The sequence below is a fragment of the Pipistrellus hanaki genome (genome assembly GCF_964339955.1).
Source record: "Pipistrellus hanaki genome assembly, chromosome: 6".
In the NCBI taxonomy this organism is placed as follows: Eukaryota; Metazoa; Chordata; class Mammalia; order Chiroptera; family Vespertilionidae; genus Pipistrellus; species Pipistrellus hanaki.
In genome coordinates, this window is record NC_140508.1 from 76,056,245 (window position 1) to 76,073,928 (window position 17,684).

Genomic DNA, 17,684 nt, shown 5'->3' on the forward strand with positions numbered 1-17,684 from the left:
TTTCTTCTTTCTCTACCATTCTTCCTCCCACCTTCCCCCCTCTCTCCTACTGATTAGCAAAACATTCCAAATACACAGACAATTCCAATTAATGTTTAGAGCTGCATCCCCATTCATACACAAAAGATAATAGAGGGCACATATGAACAAGCATTCAGAAACAACCTGTTAATGGTCAGATAAGTACATTTAACAATGCTGCTCTCCTGAGCTAAGAAATGGCTGTTAGATAGTAATCTGGATAGATTGCCTGCTTGTCATATCAAGGGTTTTAGTTTTGTAATAAAGATATGGGGACAATGCAGGATTTCCCTATGATGGGGTTAAATTAAGCTTTTTCTAAAGATTTTTATACTTCAAAGTGTCAAATAAAAAAATATGGAATTAAGTAAGAAGAGACAATACAAATGGGTTATAGCAAGAGGAGAGAATAGTATTCGCCACTGTGGGGAGAAACTATCTCAGTAGGAAGAATACTTTGACCATAAATATTCATAAGGATCTCAAAGGTTCAGCAGAAAAGAGAGAGAAGAGGTGTGAATGAGTCTATGAAGAATTGGACATGGAAAAGTGGGATGAAAGGGGTGAGCCACAGTTGGTCAAGAAATGTTTTACTTGATGGCAAGTGGGTTAGATTCATGATAAGTAAATTTCAGGTGTCTGGAAACAAGCTAAAATTTTATCAAACCAAGGTAGCAGGTATGTTGTTCAGGTTGATCAGTAGGTACACACAATTCACTAACCATTTATGAAGCAAAGAATGGGAACTAGAGAGTCTTTGACCTTCTCAGGGTAAATAAAGGAAGCGTCCATAGTGTTGTTTAAGCAATATGGGAAGGATGGTTCCTTATTTTAAACTGTTTTTAGAACACAAAGAGATGGAATATTTTTTTAAACGTTCATTGTATTTCAGGATCACAGGACTTGGATCCAGTTCAGGATTGTCAATTGCTTTAATATTGCAATTACCTGACAATTCTGAGACTGAATACATAAATTGACAGCCTATATAAGACAATAAAACTGACTCATGTTCTCTATAGCAACCAGGTAGGAAGACAAACCACACAGTGTAGCAATTGGCCCACAATGATCAGGATTTAGTCAATGACCACAAGTTTCTTTATTATTTGCCTCTGGTCTCAACTCAGGACCAACCAGAGAAAGCCAATTAATCTTCCCACACCAATCACCTAGGACACTGCATCTCCAGCTTCCCTAAAACAACAATCTCTAATTAGAGCATTCCTGAATATTTCCCTTGTCTTTGTTGTTGTTATTTAATATATTTTATTGATTTAGAGAGGAAGGGAGATATATATAAACATCCATGATGAGAGAATCATTAGTCAGCTGTCTCCTGCATGCCCCACACTGGGGATCGAGCCTGTAACCTGGGCACATGTTCTGAGTTGGAATCAAACCATAACCTCTTGGTTCATAGGTGGATGCTCAACCACTGAGCAGCAATGGCCGGGCACTTCCTTTGCTTTTATCATAGATTTTTCTCATTCCCCTGCCTACCTATAAGTATCTTCACAAACGCAAGTGCTAATCTGATGCCCTTGCTATCACAAGCTCTGAGTAAATTGCCCCAGATTGTTCTTATTTGGGTGATCTTTGTTCATGTCTATAGTTTTCTGGGAGACACGATCTGCACAGCTTGTCAACACAGATCCCAGCCTTCAACCATGAGAGGTATCCAAAAGGTCACTTGTGCCTCGCTGCTCATGACTTCAAGGGTCCACACCAATGTGGTAAGTCCATACTAAATCTGAACTCAGTACTGCTTTGAGTTTCTCTGTTATTTATCCTCAGTATGTTACTCCAGTTTTGTTATTGGGTCCCATTGGTTGTCATCTTTGCTGGAAACAAAGACATTCCTTCTGGTACTTCTATTCTCTTTTGTGCTTGTTTTGTGTTGAGCTGTCTGAAAGTATTATCATAGGAGAATCAAGGGCATAGGTGCTATCAGCCCATGGTTCAAGCTGACCTCAAGACTGTATATTTTAAAAGCACTTACTTGTTTGCTAGTTTCTTTTCTTTCTTTTTCCTTTTTTCTTATCATTTTTTTAAATTAAGGTATTATATGTGTACATACCTTACCAATCCTCACCCCACCGTCCCTACCCAGAGTTTTCGTCCATTGATTCTTTAAGATTTTTCATGTTTGAAAATTATAATTCTGAATATTTAGACATGAATAGGAATTATTAGGTATGTGTATATTAACACAGTTTCATAGATTATAAAAGTCTTATTCAAAATTGGCAGAATTAAAACAGAATTTCTCCAAATTTTAATTTTACTTCCTGTTATAGACACATGAGGGCATTTACTTTAAATCTTTTAAGTCATCTCTACAAAAAAAAAAATCTTGACAGTTATGTGGACAGCTACTTATTTACTTTGAGGCAAGAAATTTTTATCAGCCTTGTCATACCCTAAATATCCTTTAAAATAGCCCATCCCCCTTCTGTCATGTGTCATATTACTTGAAGCCACACACACACAGCATCCTTGATTCCCATCGTTACCATTTCATTCCTTTTAGTTTGACAGAGGTTTTGGTTATGTCCCACCTTGAATGAAAAATATGATCATATGAAGCATATGATGGAAGCTTATTAAGTGTTGGTACATTCAACCACATCATTGACATTTACCTTGAATGACAAGTGGTCAAATTACACAGTGTAATACTACTCAGCCATAAAACAGAAAGAAATATTGCTTTTTGCAACAGCATGGATGGATCTGGAGAGTATTATGCTAAGTGAAATAAGCCAGTCAGAGAAAGACAAGTCCCATATGATTTTACTTTTATGTTAATCTAATGAACAAAAGAAACAGACTCATAGATACAGAGAACAGACTGACAGCTGTCAGAAGGTAAAGAGACTGGGGTGGCTGGGTGGAAAGGTGACGAGATTTAGTAAAAACAAAACAAAACAAAACAAAAAACCTCATATACAAAAACACTAGAGGGAAAGGAAGGTGGAGGAAGTGTAAGAGGTTAAAGGGGATAAATGGTGACTTTGGGTGGTGAACATACAATATAATATACAGAGGATCTATTCTAGAATTGTACACCTGAATCTATATAATTTTATTAACCAATGTCACCCCAATACATTCAATAAATTTTTTAAATTGTAAAATAAAAAGGTAGGGCTGGGATGAGACAGTTGAGTTCTTTGACTTTTCTCATGCTTTCAGAGTTTAGTGAAGTTGTTAAAATTATCTTCCTGCCAGTAAATTCCTTGTGGTCACGGCCACCCAAGAAACACCACTCAGTGGCATTTTCTCTGTGCTTCTGGATCCCTGTGAATGTGGGTGTTATTGTTGTGCTGTTTCTATTGTCATTTTATTTCATTTTAGCCTGTCTCTCACCGTCCTTATCCAGATGCCTTTATGTCTTTCTCAGTCATAATCCATTAGGTCCTGACATCCTTCAATGTCCCATTTAAGTTGGCAAATAGAGGATGACACTTTCATCATTAACATATAAAACACACTGGTGCTTGGTAGAGTGGCCACAATAACAAATGGGTGTTTGACGCCTGAGATATTTGAACAAGAACAGTTCATTTACATTAACAAATGATAGCCTCCCAAGTTCTAATTTAGCGCAACCAGGCCTAAGGAAATCAGAAAAGGAAGAAGAGAAATAGCTTGGGGGAGAATAATAGGAGAGACTTCATTCAGTGGGAAGTTAAGCAGGGCCTGAATTAGTAATGTTAAACACACTGGATAATTATGCATTAAAGGTAAATCAATAAAGTGGCAGAAAGCAAATAACATGGTGAGTGCTGGTGGGATAATAGTTATTTTTCTGGACCATTTAAGTGCAGTGCAGTTGAGGGAGAACTTTGCGAATTCAGAAGGTGTTTTTGGTTTTGAGGTTATTTTTAAGGAAAGGTCCTTTTATGTTTTTTCCCCTCAAAATTAAGTGATGATTCCCATTTTGCAAGAGAAATTGGGTAAGGTCATGAAAAGTGATTCATATACAAGTTTAAGACCTTCCCCTTCTTCATGAAAACGCTCCTCCATTCTACCCATTTTGTGTGTGTGTGTTTGCAAACTATGTATCTAGAGGGTCATAAAAGTGAGTGGTAAGAGAACTTAAGAGTATGCTTTATGCTCAGATACTCATCTCTCACTTAAAACAATCTAGGAAAATAGGTATTATATTCATTCCCATTTTAGAAACCAAAACTTGCAAAGCTTGAGGCGTGCAAAACCTAAGTATCATCCACAGTTTGCAAAAGATTGAGCCAGAATTACCACTGTTTAGTCTGTCTGTCCTCAATAAATAATTAATAAGTAAATAAACATTCACTGCTAGGATTTGAATTGGGCACTGAGTGTCGGTGGGGTAAGGGAGTGATTCCAATTTGCTTCATTCTATCCCCACCCAAATAAGTCTCCCCATGCTGAGAAGCAGAGTATGAGGTTAAGAGCAGAGTCTGGAGCTAGACTACATAAGTAACCTCCAGCTCTTTTGCACACTAGCTATGTGAATCAGAGGAAGTTTACTTCATCTCTCTGTGTCTCAGTTTTCTGAGCTATAAAATGAGATAATATTGGTGACCACCTAATAGGATCATTGTGAGGATTAAATTTGTTCATATATTAAAATAATTACAAACAAATGCTTATATATGTTTGCTATTATTCCTTTTTCTTAGACAACTACAAATAGAGAACATATTTGTAGCTGATAAAATGCTTTATGATGTATCCTACTTCAATTAACATCTTATATTACTCTTGCACATATAAGTTTTGTATAATGTCTAAGACTTTCAAGGGTTGTGAGAAATAGGTTGTCTTATACTTCTTAGTCCTTCAAAAATTTGATTATGAAAAAATTGTAGGCACTTTTAAAATGTAATTGGTTCTATATACTTTATATTTATGAACATTAATAATTGAAGTACCTGATGTCACATGTACCAAAGACATAGATTTTGGCATGAAAAGATTAAATCAGTATGATGGAGAGCATGATACAAAATGGTCTAGATTTGACCTTCAACTTTGATACATGTATTTATCAAAGTTCTACTTTTAGTTTTCTTGCTTCCATTATGGTAATAGTGGTGCAAAATGAATAGAGCTATTGTAAATTTGGAATGACTTTTATACATAGGCAAGAGTGTCATAAATGTTAGCTATTATCATTGGTGGTGGCTTTTTCCTCCCTTAAATTTCCACAGGTTAGACAGTTGGATGGTTTAAGGGAGGAAACATAATTTTCCATCTACCTCTCTGAGTTCTTAGCTGAGAGTCCTGTAATAAAGGACAGATTTACAGGAGAAAAATAGGAGTTTATTAACATCTGTACCTCATGTATACTTGGTACATATGTGGGGTAGAATGAGTAACAACCTGAGATGCCTTAGAATTCAGACTTTAACAGCATCTTAATAAGGAAAGGGGAGGAGGGATATATGTGCCTTAGGGTAGAGTAAATAATTACTAGGAAAAATAAATGGGCCCTTTGAATAATAGACGGGAAATGTGATAATTTCTGAGAAGGTTTGTCTGGGTGTGATATCACAGTTTCTAGAGTCCTCTCTAGTGAGGACTCTATCTTCTCTGATGGATATAACTTCTTGGGAGGGGATTTATGATGATTATTTTCCTGTTGGAGGACCTATCTTTAAGCAGATAAGGGAGTTCAGAGAAAATTTCTTTCTCTCCTTTTGCTGTTTTTCAAGTGCCTACAGCTCAAAATAATCAATCAACACAAAGCTGCATGTATTGCGGTGGCATCTTCTGCTACCCTTCAACAAGGTAAGCTTTCTTCTAGCTTTCATTTTGAAATTCATATCACTTACATATCCTTTGTGAATTCTACTAGAACATGTTCACGTACTTAGGGGAAACCACCAAGATATAACTACTCATGCACAGTAATACACACTCTAGCATCAGTTATTCTATGTCACCTTAGAAACCCAAGGCCCATTCACTCTGCATGTTTATATTGAATTAAATTGATCTTTTGTTCACTCTCACTATCTTTCTTTCATAGAGGAAAATATTTTCTGAAATTGTGAATAAGAGGATATCTGAAGGATAAGTCACAGCCTACTGGTTAAAATTAGAATGAAAAAAAAAATACTCAAGGCAGCTAATTCACATGTGCCAAAGGCCTTTGGTTGAAGACAAAAGTACAAAAGGACCTGAAGTTGATGGAGAGGGATGACACGGATAAATAACATCATAGTTCAAGATGATATTCTTTAGACTGCATCAACATTTTAAATTTACAAAGTGCTATATGACACAGTGGTACAAATAGAAAACTGAACAAGAGATAAAAACCTAAAAATATTTGCAACCATTATGTTCAGTGGAGGGTTATTTATTTATTTATTTTACTATTGACAGAGCTCTTACAAGGACATGTTACATTTTTTTTATTAATACTATTTTTAAGCCTGGTCTGTGTTTTCCAGTGGTTGAGCATCTGCCTATGAACCAGGAGGTCACAGTCAGGGCACATTCCCAGGTTGCAGGCTTAAACCCTATTAGGGGGTATGCAGAAGGCAGCCTATCAAGGATTCTCTCTAATCATTGATGTTTATATCTCTCTCTTCCTCTCCAGTTCTTTCTGAAATCAATAAAATATATACATATATTTCAAAAAGATGATTGTATGCCTTTTAAAAAGATCTTATATTCCTTAACATGAGCCTTACTTGTATCTTTTCTTTTTAACATATTCTTAAGGACTTTATAATTTCTGTAGCTGCTTCAAAACAGGTTTTTTGGAGAGTAGATTTTGATTTCTAGGTGGGTACTTTGTATTACAATAGCAATATAGTAACAATATTTGTACATTTGTATTGTATTCAATTTCATTATCCTGAGAAATTCTAACATTTAAAAAATATCAGGCTTTACAAGTATGATTTTAAACTCAATATATGTGAACATATGTGTGCCAATATTTATAACAATTATTTATTTTTATTATTTTACTGTACTTACTCTTTGAATACCAACAAGTTTATTTTTAAAATTAGATTAAGTTTCCCTAAAGTTCATATAAAAAAATCAAGACATGTATATTATAAATAAAAATTCCAAGGGAAGTTTTACTATGCTGAATGTCAGTCAAGCCACTTACATTAAAATCAATTTGGCATTGGTTAGGAACACAAAAATAAGTCATGATAAGTAATATATAATATCTGCATTATATACTTCTGGTAATAAATATTGATGTTATTAAACCCAAAATTCTCATTAATATTAAATAGAAAACCTATTCAAAATGTTAAATATATATTACTGAAGTTATCAAATAAACATTTATATAATGATGAATAGAAGTCAACATTCAGAAGGATATGTAGAGAAGATAACCTAGAATTTTGGAATCACGTTTTCTCTAGAAGCATTGTATTAAATCTTAAAGAGATTCTTACATAAAAGTTTAAGGTGATTATCAAGGTTTCTAGAAATGAATGAAGGTGACAAAAGAGTCAACTAAGACAGGACTTGTTTAAAACATATTTTGTGTCCAGACCTGAAAGAATGCAATCTACTAAAAAATGGAAACCAGAAGTTCATAGCCAGGCCAGAAGACCAGCTCTCAATCATTTTGCAATCTGTAAAACTAAATGACAGTGCATTTGGCTTCCTGGAATTTTATTCTAGAGTCCAGTAAGGCATCGACTATCTTTATTCCTTCTTCTTCTCACCCTCAACTGATATATCTACCACAATCACATCTAGGTTATTTTAAATTCCAGGTCAACTTCTTGTCCCCTTAGATGTGAATGAGGCACTGGGATAGAAACAGGTACTAATCCTATATAATAATCCTATATAATAAAGATATAATATGCAAATTGACCATCACTCCAGCCCCCATGTGGCCAAAGATGGCAGCCCCCATGTGAACACATGATGACCACCACAAGATGGCAAGCAGGGGAGGGAAATTAGGAGGAACCAGGCCTGCAGGGGAGGGCAGTTGGGGGTGACCAGACCTGCAAGGGAGGATAGTTGGGGGAGGGGGGCAGGCCTATAGGGGAGGGAAGTTGGGGGGACCAGGCTGCAGGGGAGGAGAGTTGGGGGTGACCATGCCCACAGGTAAGGGCAGTTAGGGGCAATTGGGCCAGCAGGGGAGCAGTTAGGCATCAATCAGACTGGCAGGGAGTGGTTAGGGGGTAATAAGGCTGGCAGGCAGAAGCAGTTAGGGACAATCAGGCAGGCAGTCAGGTGAGAGGTTGGGAACCAGCAGTCCTGAATTCTGAGAGAGATGTCCAATTTCCCTGAGGGGTCCCAAATTGGAGAGGATGCAGGCTAGTCTGAGGGACACTCCCTCACCCCCATGCACAGAACCTCTAGTAATGATTTTGTGCACAGGGCCTCTAGTAATGATCATATATGTATTAATTCTCAATCCTAGGGAATTAGCATCATTTCTTGTATTGCTTAATCTTCCTATCTTGCAAGAGGCAGCAGTGAAAATGAAGATGAATTGGGAGAGTTATGTCTGGATTTAGACAGCCTATGGCCACTATTAGAAACACTATTCAATATACTAGATTAATATATTACACTTAATACTCTTCTGAATTTCTACCAGTAATAACTTGACCACATTGTGCTCAACCTTTCTACATTATCCCCTGTGATTTCCATTTATCATAAAATTTAATAAGGGCAGAGTCACTGTCTTACTATTAACATTAGTCATAGACTGCTTCTAATACATGTATTTTCTGCCGGAAATGAATAATCTGCACACTCTCTACTTACTAAATTAATTAAGCTGAAAATTCAGTTTGATCAAAAGGATACTTGCTCAACGTTAATTGACTTACTAAATTTCAGTTTTTAATGATCTGGGGGAAAATTCTTTGATGCATTGAAATTTCTGCATAATTAAATAGCAAATAGATTTCTAAACTGTCATATGATACATAGCATTTTAAATAATCTTAAATACTAAGATTTCTTTAACACCATCGTTCACAGATGAGTATTGGTGGGGTAAGGATGGGATTCCAATTTGCTTAATTCTTATATTATATTACCTAATATATCTTATATTAATATCTTATATTTCCTGCACGTATAAGGCTTTAATGTAGTTTCATAAACTGAAAGGTGCTTAGGTATTTACACATTGCTTATTCATGTTTATGTTGGTTTCTGTGTATGTGTATTATGTTCTTTGGAATAGTGGGAAAAATTGTGAACAGAGAACAATTTATCTCTAGGGCTCTTCTCCCAAGAATTTTTTCAAAGACTTATTTTCTCTTTGTTCTCTGGAGATATTCCAGTGACCATAATAGAGTCAGTCATTCACAGGATTCTTTTCTACAAGGAGTTTTTATTTTCATTTTTATCCTGGTTGGTTAGATGAAAATTATCTAATCACTCTAACTGAGGACTCCTAACTGCAGTTGATTTAAATTACCCTTCCTTCCCTTCCTCTCTCTATAAAAATCAATAAAAATTATCTTTGAGTGAGGATTTAAAAAAAATCACACACACACAAGACACCTGTGCTCCACTTATCTCTCCCTCCCTCTCTCTAAACCCCTGACAACCTCTGGTCTTTCCACTGTCTCTTTACTTTTTTATTTTTGCTAATGTTATATACAGCAAACATTCATCATACAGCATGTAGCCATTTCAGATTGTCTTTTTTCACTTTGCAGTATTTCATCTTAATCTATGTATTTTTGTGGCTTGGTAACTTATTTGTAACACCTGAATCAGTTAATAATTTTAGAGTTCCTTCAAGTAAAATGAGTGTATATACAAAGACAAAAACAAACAAACAAACAAACAAACAAAAACCAACAACTCCAATGTAACACCACCAAAGTTTGAGCTCGAAACTTTTTTCTATCCTTTAACAAAATTCCTAGCCTAAGAGGATATGGGGGGGTGGGAATCAAATCATCAAAAATGTCAGGATTTTAGGATCCTGGCTCTGTAGTTCCTAAATGTGATAATTGGTAGGCTTACTAAACGAAGCCATTGACTTCATAGAGTAAATGCTTGTGGAAATGGGTAAACATGCACCACGGAAATCTGACCAAAACAGTAAATCCTTAGGTGCCCAGTGGGAGTCTCAGGTGTGAATGCAACTGTTAAGACTTATAAGATGTAGGGGAGATAATTCCCACACATCCTCATTACATCTTTATGTGGCCAAATACAAAAGACACATGTGGCATTAAAGAATAGCATTGGATTACATGATAAACACCAATAGCAAAAGTGGATTTCTTGCAAGAGCAAAATTGCATTGCCCCTAGCATCTAGTGACAAATGTTTTGCCATTAGTCTGATAAATAGGAAACAAAAGAAGCAGTTAACTCGCACCTGGCAAGTATAATATTTCACTCTTACCAGCATGCTCTAGTGTTCCTCATACAACTAGGCAAAGAGAAAGAAGGGCATTGTGTCAATTGGGCTGATTGATTTTGACTGTTGAGGGGAAAAAATGAGATTCTGCAAAAACAGTATTACCAAAGAGAAGTTAGAAGTGGAACTTAGGAAACCTATTACAGCATCTAGTGACAAAGTTAACGGAAGACTAACAAGTAATGCTAATCCATACTGTTACTTGTTAGGTGTGAGGGCATATTTGAAGGTATTAATGACCAGAAGGAAACTCAAGGAAGACTTCATGTAAGCTCATAAGAGTCTATTTCTCAATCCCAGTGTTCATTCACATATTTGATTAGTTTGCAAAAAGCTATTGAGATGCATATAAATGTGAATTTTTTCTGTATAGTCTACTTCAATAAAAATGTTTTGAGTAAATAGAAGACTCAGCAAACTAATATAGGCAAGATCATATCCATCAGAAGTAAAGGTTTTTGTCACTCCATTAGTTAATCGCTCCTGATCAGCTGAGGTGCTGAAAGCAAATAGTAATCAAATGGGAATGGAGAGCAAGTGCCAAGAATATTAGTGTGGCTATTGTGCCTGAGTTATAGAAGCTAAGACTGCAGCATCCTTTCTACCTCCCCTTTTGTTATCACATTTATTTAATCATTCATAGTGATTTTGCTTTGCTTTCCTATCATTTTTGGTCACTATATTTTTATAAAGTGTTGTGTTCTTTATTACTTTGATCCTTTAGTCAATATTTTGCAAAACATCAGGAGAAGATTAGGATAGATGAGTGTGCCATACTCCCAAACCCTGGATGTAAGAATTGGGTGGGGCAACCTGTAACTTGAGTTAGTCTCTTTGAGGAAGTATTAAGTATGTTCTTGGTTAGAAGAGGGAAAGTGGCAGAAAGAAGAGGTAAACTTGTGTACATGGAGAAAGAAAAGTACCTGTGGATGATTGTAATGACCATTTGCCATTTTTTAATTAGATAGAATAATCCTCCTTCCTGTTTGGAAAAAACCCTCAATTGTGTTTGCTATTGGTGGAAAAGAAAGTCTGACTAACTATTAAAACACTAGTATCTGTAAAAAGGTAATTATTTATTTCCCATTGTGAGAAAGGTGGTGAGGAAAGATGACGAGGTCATCAAAAATTTATGCCCCTACCCAGGACTTCGATTCTGGGGTTGATAATGAAAACCTAAAAGAAGATTAAACTTTACACTGGGTTAATGCCAAGGTAGAGGAGTGTCAGGTATATGTAGAGAGGGCATTCTAGTCACTTGGTTCCTGCTGGGGTTTTTTTGCTTTTTGCTTCTTGTTCTTCCAAGTTTGTCTTAGATACTGTTTTCCAAGTCTACTACTACATGTGTTAGTTATTGCTGTGAGTATCTTATATTTTTCCAGTCTATTTTTATTGTATCACTTTCAGCAACTAGAGTCAGTTTCTGAGGCTCATAGTAAAAAACTTTGACCAATACCTGTGTCTTATCTGAACTGATGACTATAATAAGTTTTGTAGGCAGATGTTGCCAACCAAAATTTACAGATGAGAAAATGGAGTCTTGGAGAGTTGAATGGGCTTGAGATTATGTTTGTTATAAGAGGCAGACAAAGAATTTTAGCCTTTATCTTTCCAACATTAGTTTCCCATTTTAACCAATATGTGAGATCACCTTAAGAGTAGGAAGGTCTGTCTAGTTCTTTGTCCAGGATACTCAAGAATTTGGGAGGAAATCAAGTGGCTTCCTTAAATATAGGGAACATGATATGTAGCTTCAAGTTGCAATACTGAATCATCATCAATGTTTTCTGCCAAGGCCTGAGGTAGGAACTCAAATGCTAGATTAAATAATTTGCTTCAGCCTCTGGATGCTGACTCCCCCTGATTCGCATTCAAAATTAATTTATAAATACTGAGAATGGGCTGAGCAAAATCACTCAAGCAAAATCACTCCAATGACTCAGCTCCCCATGATCCTTTCACTCCTTAGAAACAGCTCAGTATTAGGATGTAATTAGGTCTACTTTGTAGCAAGTATGTGAGCCCTTCTCCTCCAGAAGAATGCAAATCCCTTGATTATAGATACAATATCTTCCCATATCACTGTAATTTTTGTAATAGACCTAGAATAATTTATATATGAAAACTTGGTATATAAAAACTTGCTAATAACATATGTGTATCAAGACGATCCATATTTAGAACTAACAATATGTGTATCCAGGCAAATAGATGATGGGATTTTAAAAAAAAACCAACATATGTGGCCCACACAATATATACATGATAAGATGACATATTTATAGGACAATTTTTTGAGAGTAATTTATGTGTACTATATTTGAAGCCTCTAGTTTCTTAGAAGGTTTTCCCCTCTCCCCCTGATGGATGTCTAATTAGTATGCTTTAAATTTAGAAAGCATGAATTAATTGCTGAAATTATGTCTTGGGAGAATTGGTACTAAAAAAAGTTTCATCTGAAATAATAAGATTTGCAGATGAATTGTGAAAAGATGCTCAGGCAGCCCCTTTGCTCATTGTCCTGACAAAAGCAATGTCGTGCATTATTTTGTTATTAATTCCCTTTCAGGAAAGAAGTTAAAAATTTATAATGGGAAGAAACAAAAGCCGGTAAACATAGCAACTCCTATGGCATTTTCCTCTTTTGTGTCTCAGCTGTCTCACCTAGTCTGGAAAGATGCCCCAAGAGGGCTTGCCGGTTTTGAAAACAAAAATAACTTCTCTCTGGTGCCTGGTATCTAAGCCACTTCCTTACACTCCAATTAGGTTTGCCACGATCTCATCTATGTTCCTAGGCACCACTGTAGTCTGATAATATTGGAGTTTTGTATAAAAAATATAATGTAAATGTTATTTCACATCCTTTCATTAATTTGTGAATTCTTCCATTTTTTCATCAACGTATATATCATTCATCAAATAATTTAGTGCCTCCTAAGGGCACTGTATGTACTGGGGATACTGTGGTAAATATAGTATTCCTCACTTGAGACTTATCTGGGAAAACAGACATTAGATAGATAATGGCATAGATAAACATATGTAGTGGGACACTGATATTCCCTCATCTACTGTGTGAATATAAAAAGACAAAGTAATTCCTTGGTTTATTCTATAACCATTATGATATTTCATATACATCCTTCCACCCACAGTCTTGGGAGAGAAAAAATAAATGTTCAATATAATTTGAAGCATATTATCATTCACTCACTTAAATGGTATCTTCTGTTGGATAAAATTTTCCATCTCTCAAATAATCTCCTCATAGTGCTCTTTCCAAGATGCAATTTACAGGAATGAAGGGGGGAAATGTATGGTTTGGGCAACCTAATGTCCTTGGCAATATGTTAAAAGGGTGTCCTGTTATATTATCTGCCTGAATGCTCTGCACCCTTTTGGATTATGATGCTGAAGTCTTTGGCTTGTGAACCATGGTTCCTCTCACCCTTGCTAATTCTGCCTTCCCTCCATTTTCACTGATTATGGTCCCTGAGCCTCTGCTTCCTTCTTTCATCTACTGAGTAGGCATTTTGCCCCAACATACCTAGCCCCCCTAAGAGGATAGCTGCCTTTCAATTTTATATTCATGCCACCGAGGAATAAAATCAGCTATGGAAATAAATGTCAAGCCTTCCCTCTGCCTGACTGTGACAGGTTGTCAGATTTACTTGGATGTGGCATCTCTCCAGGTCTCTATGTAACAGCCTTCTCCCAGAGTCTGGCACAAGGAGCAGGGCAAGCCCCAAGCACATTCCTAACTTTGCTGTCCATTTCTCAATCCCCAAGCTGCCTTCACTTCTAGGAGATACTCCCCAGAAGCAAATTGCTGGTCCAGCTGCAGAGCCTCCTCTGGAGTGGTCTGCTCTCCATTGTGAGCTGAGACTTATATGATAAATGCAAGAAATTAAGGACACTGAGACCATTTCATTTTAATGGAAACTTGTCTGCTTTACTATATTTTTATGTGAGAAGCTTAATGTTAACTTTGATATTCCTTTTTACATTTCATTGATTATAAATATTAAATATTTCACAAATGGATGCCCTTAGTTTGCTACCCAGACCACCAAAAGAGGAAGTCGCAGAAATATTAGCCCCCTCATCTAAATAGTTATGAATTATAGTAGATTCCATTAAAAAAAAAAAAACTTAGAGGGTATGCTGAGAGAGTATAACTGGGAAATCTAGGTTCCTGAGGTATTGAGTTGAGACAGGAAGGATAAGAATGATCTAGCCAGAGCCTGAACACTTGGATGTTTCTGTCTCTCTTTGGATTAACTGAAAACAGACTACATTATAGGACATTTAATTAAAAGTAATATACGTCACACAGCATGCCTCAGAATCCTTGCAGCCATGCCTACGTCAGCAAACCCCAATTGTTCATGTTAAATGCCTCAGTGACATGTTTTTAGGTGTGTGTTGATCATCTGTCTGTTACTTTCTTTTGTATCTCACAGCCTTGGAATATCCTCATTCTCTAAAGCAGAATAAGGCACCCGTTTCTGTTCAAAAGCAGCCTGAGGATACCCTCCTAACTAAGAAGAGAACCCCTATGGCTTTCCCCCACCTTACCCTGCCCCAGCTATGATTGCCTCCTCTCTGCTTCTTACTCCAGTCACTGTCCTGTCAGAAACCTATGTGTGCTTTTCCCATTGTCCAGAGCAGACATCTGGCTGGTAGCCACATGATTCACAGCCTCATATATTTCAGGTGTCTGCTCAATGTCACCTAAGCAGTGACACTTTTCTCACTTTCATACTTAAAATAGTCTTTCTGTCTCCTCAATCACTCCTTTTCCCTTCTATGCTTTATGTTTCTCCATAGCACCATTACCATCTGACATGCCATTTATTTCACTCACTTATCTAATTATTTTTGCTTCCTTCTTCCCTTCTAGCATATTTTATGGTTAGGCAGGGAATTTTGTATGTTTCATTCACTGGTGAATTTCCGGTGCCTAAAGCGGTGCTTGTCAACTTAGAGTTGTTTAATGAATGAAAAAATAAATAAGTCATTGAGAGCGGTACTTACTCAAGGTTCAACTATAAATATACACAAAAACATATATATTTATCTAGAGGCCTGGTGCACAGACTTGGGCACATTGAAAGGAAATTAATTAGAAGGTGGTCGTCAGGGTGGGACTGGGTGAGATGAGCCAGACATGCCCTGAAGCCAATCTCCCCTCCCATGGTCCCTTCCTGGTTGGGGCTCAAAGGGCTTCTGCTGAGTGACTGGGGTCCCTCGGCCTGGCCTGCTGGGATCAGGCCTAAATAGGCAGTCTGACATCCCCCAAGGAGTCACAGAGTACAAAAGGGCACTCTACAAAGTTGCTGTTGCTTGGCAGCTCCCGCGCTGAGCATCTGCCCCCTTGTGGTCAGTACATGTCATATCTACCAGCTGGTCACAGCCTTTTATATATATATAGATATTATATTATATTTTTGTTCCCCTAACTTGTTGCTTTAGGGAATCAGGACTTTGTTCATGAAATTCTTTCTAGAATAAATCTACCTTTATTCTCCTCTGCATTATTTTTGCTTCATATGTTGAACTGAGACAGATAACTGATTACATTTAGCTTTTATAATTTTTATTTGCTGTGCAATTATTATAATCTACTCTAGGGAGGTCCTGTGTCTTGTGCATAGTAACAAATGTTGGCATTATTAACACATTGCATATTTATAAAATACCTCTGCCATCATAAATCATCATATTTGTTAATCAAATACTAATTCAAAATCTAACACAAATATATGCTTTTAGTCATAGAAGATATTACTATCATAAGAAAGTTTATTCCATTCTTTGAATAAATCCATTATTTTAAAACACGAAGAACTATAGATACATTAATGTATTTTTATACATTAATGTTTTCTGCTCAAGTTCACTACAACATGAATAGCATAAAGTTCAACATGCTGAGATGATAACAACAATTGATAAGACTGGCAGGCTTAATAGAGTCTAGATTAATGAGTCTGAAATTTCTGGCATTATTCAGTAGCTTTGAATTTTTTAACCTGGGATAATGCAATACATTATAAATGAAACATTGGACCTCACCTATATGTGAAAGGTAAGAAAGTTAAACTAGGTAGTCCAAGTATAAATTCATTAAAAATGATGAATTAGCCAAAACCGGTTTTGCTCAGTGGATAGAGCGTCAGCCTGCAGACTGAAGGGTCCTGGGTTCGATTCTGATCAAGGCATGTACCTTGGTTGGGGGCACATCACCAGGAGGGGGTGTGCAGGAGGCAGCTGATCAATGATTCTATCTCATTGATGTTTCTAACTCTAAATCCCTCCCTCTTCTTCTCTGTAAAAAAATCAATAAAATATATATTTAAAATAAATAAATAAATAAATAAAAATAATGAATAACATTCAGACAGAGTACATTTGATTAAAGAAGATAGAATTACAACCTACCTGGGTTATTTTTTTTTAAATGTTTGAGATAAGTAGAAAACAAAACTTCTAATCCTGTCACCTAACCCTCAAAGGAAGTAAAAGGAACTACTTGGACTCCATTCTTCTAATGCAGCAAATAACAAATGGAAATCAAGAGTTAAGTTTATGTATCAAAACAATCTGAACATTGATGTTCTGCACTGTTTTTGGCCTATATGATGTAATTTTTTGAAAGCCAGAAATATCACCAAAACTTTCTCATACTAAATATCCTTTCTCCATCTATATTAAATGCTTTAATACCTATTTGATTGTAGAAGAAAGGGATGGGATAAGAATAGAAGCATCACCTGCTGCATTGTTTAGATTTGCATTTCCATCATAGCTAATGATATTGAGCATCTTTTTGTTTATCTTACTGGCCATCTGTTTATCTTCTTTGCAGAAATGATTATTAAAATTATTTGCCTATTTTATACTGAGTTAGGTTATATGATTTTCCCTTATTGAGTAGTAAGATATATTTCTAGGTAAAAGTTCTTTATAAGGTATGAGATTTCAAAATATATGTCTGACTTGTGAGACTGTATGTAGAAAGTAAAAAACTCCCCCCATGTTCCAAATTCAAGGGTAACATGTCAGTATTTTTTTCTTTTTTACTAAATACATTATTTTAGGGTTTAAACATTGTTCTATTTTTTAATATCCTGTTGTAAGCAATCTAATTAGCAGTTGCAGCAAGAAAATCCCTTGGCTTATCTTTACTTTTTGGGAAAATGCTTGAGCTTATGTCAAGCTATGGGGAGAGTTTGCATATTCCACAAAGCAGGGCCAAGCTGCAAGGTAGA

The 17,684-nt window shown here is 36.1% G+C and overlaps 1 protein-coding gene across 2 annotated transcripts in view; it reads left to right on the top strand.

Annotated features, from left to right (window-relative positions):
• Positions 1-17,684, top strand: part of SYT4 (synaptotagmin 4) — a 705,442-nt gene that overhangs the window by 43,101 nt on the left and 644,657 nt on the right. For both annotated transcript variants that reach the window (XM_084888394.1, XM_084888393.1), the window contains exon 2: positions 1,637-1,757. The gene's annotated coding sequence lies outside the window, so the exon portion shown is untranslated. The remainder of the gene's footprint in view (positions 1-1,636; positions 1,758-17,684) is intronic.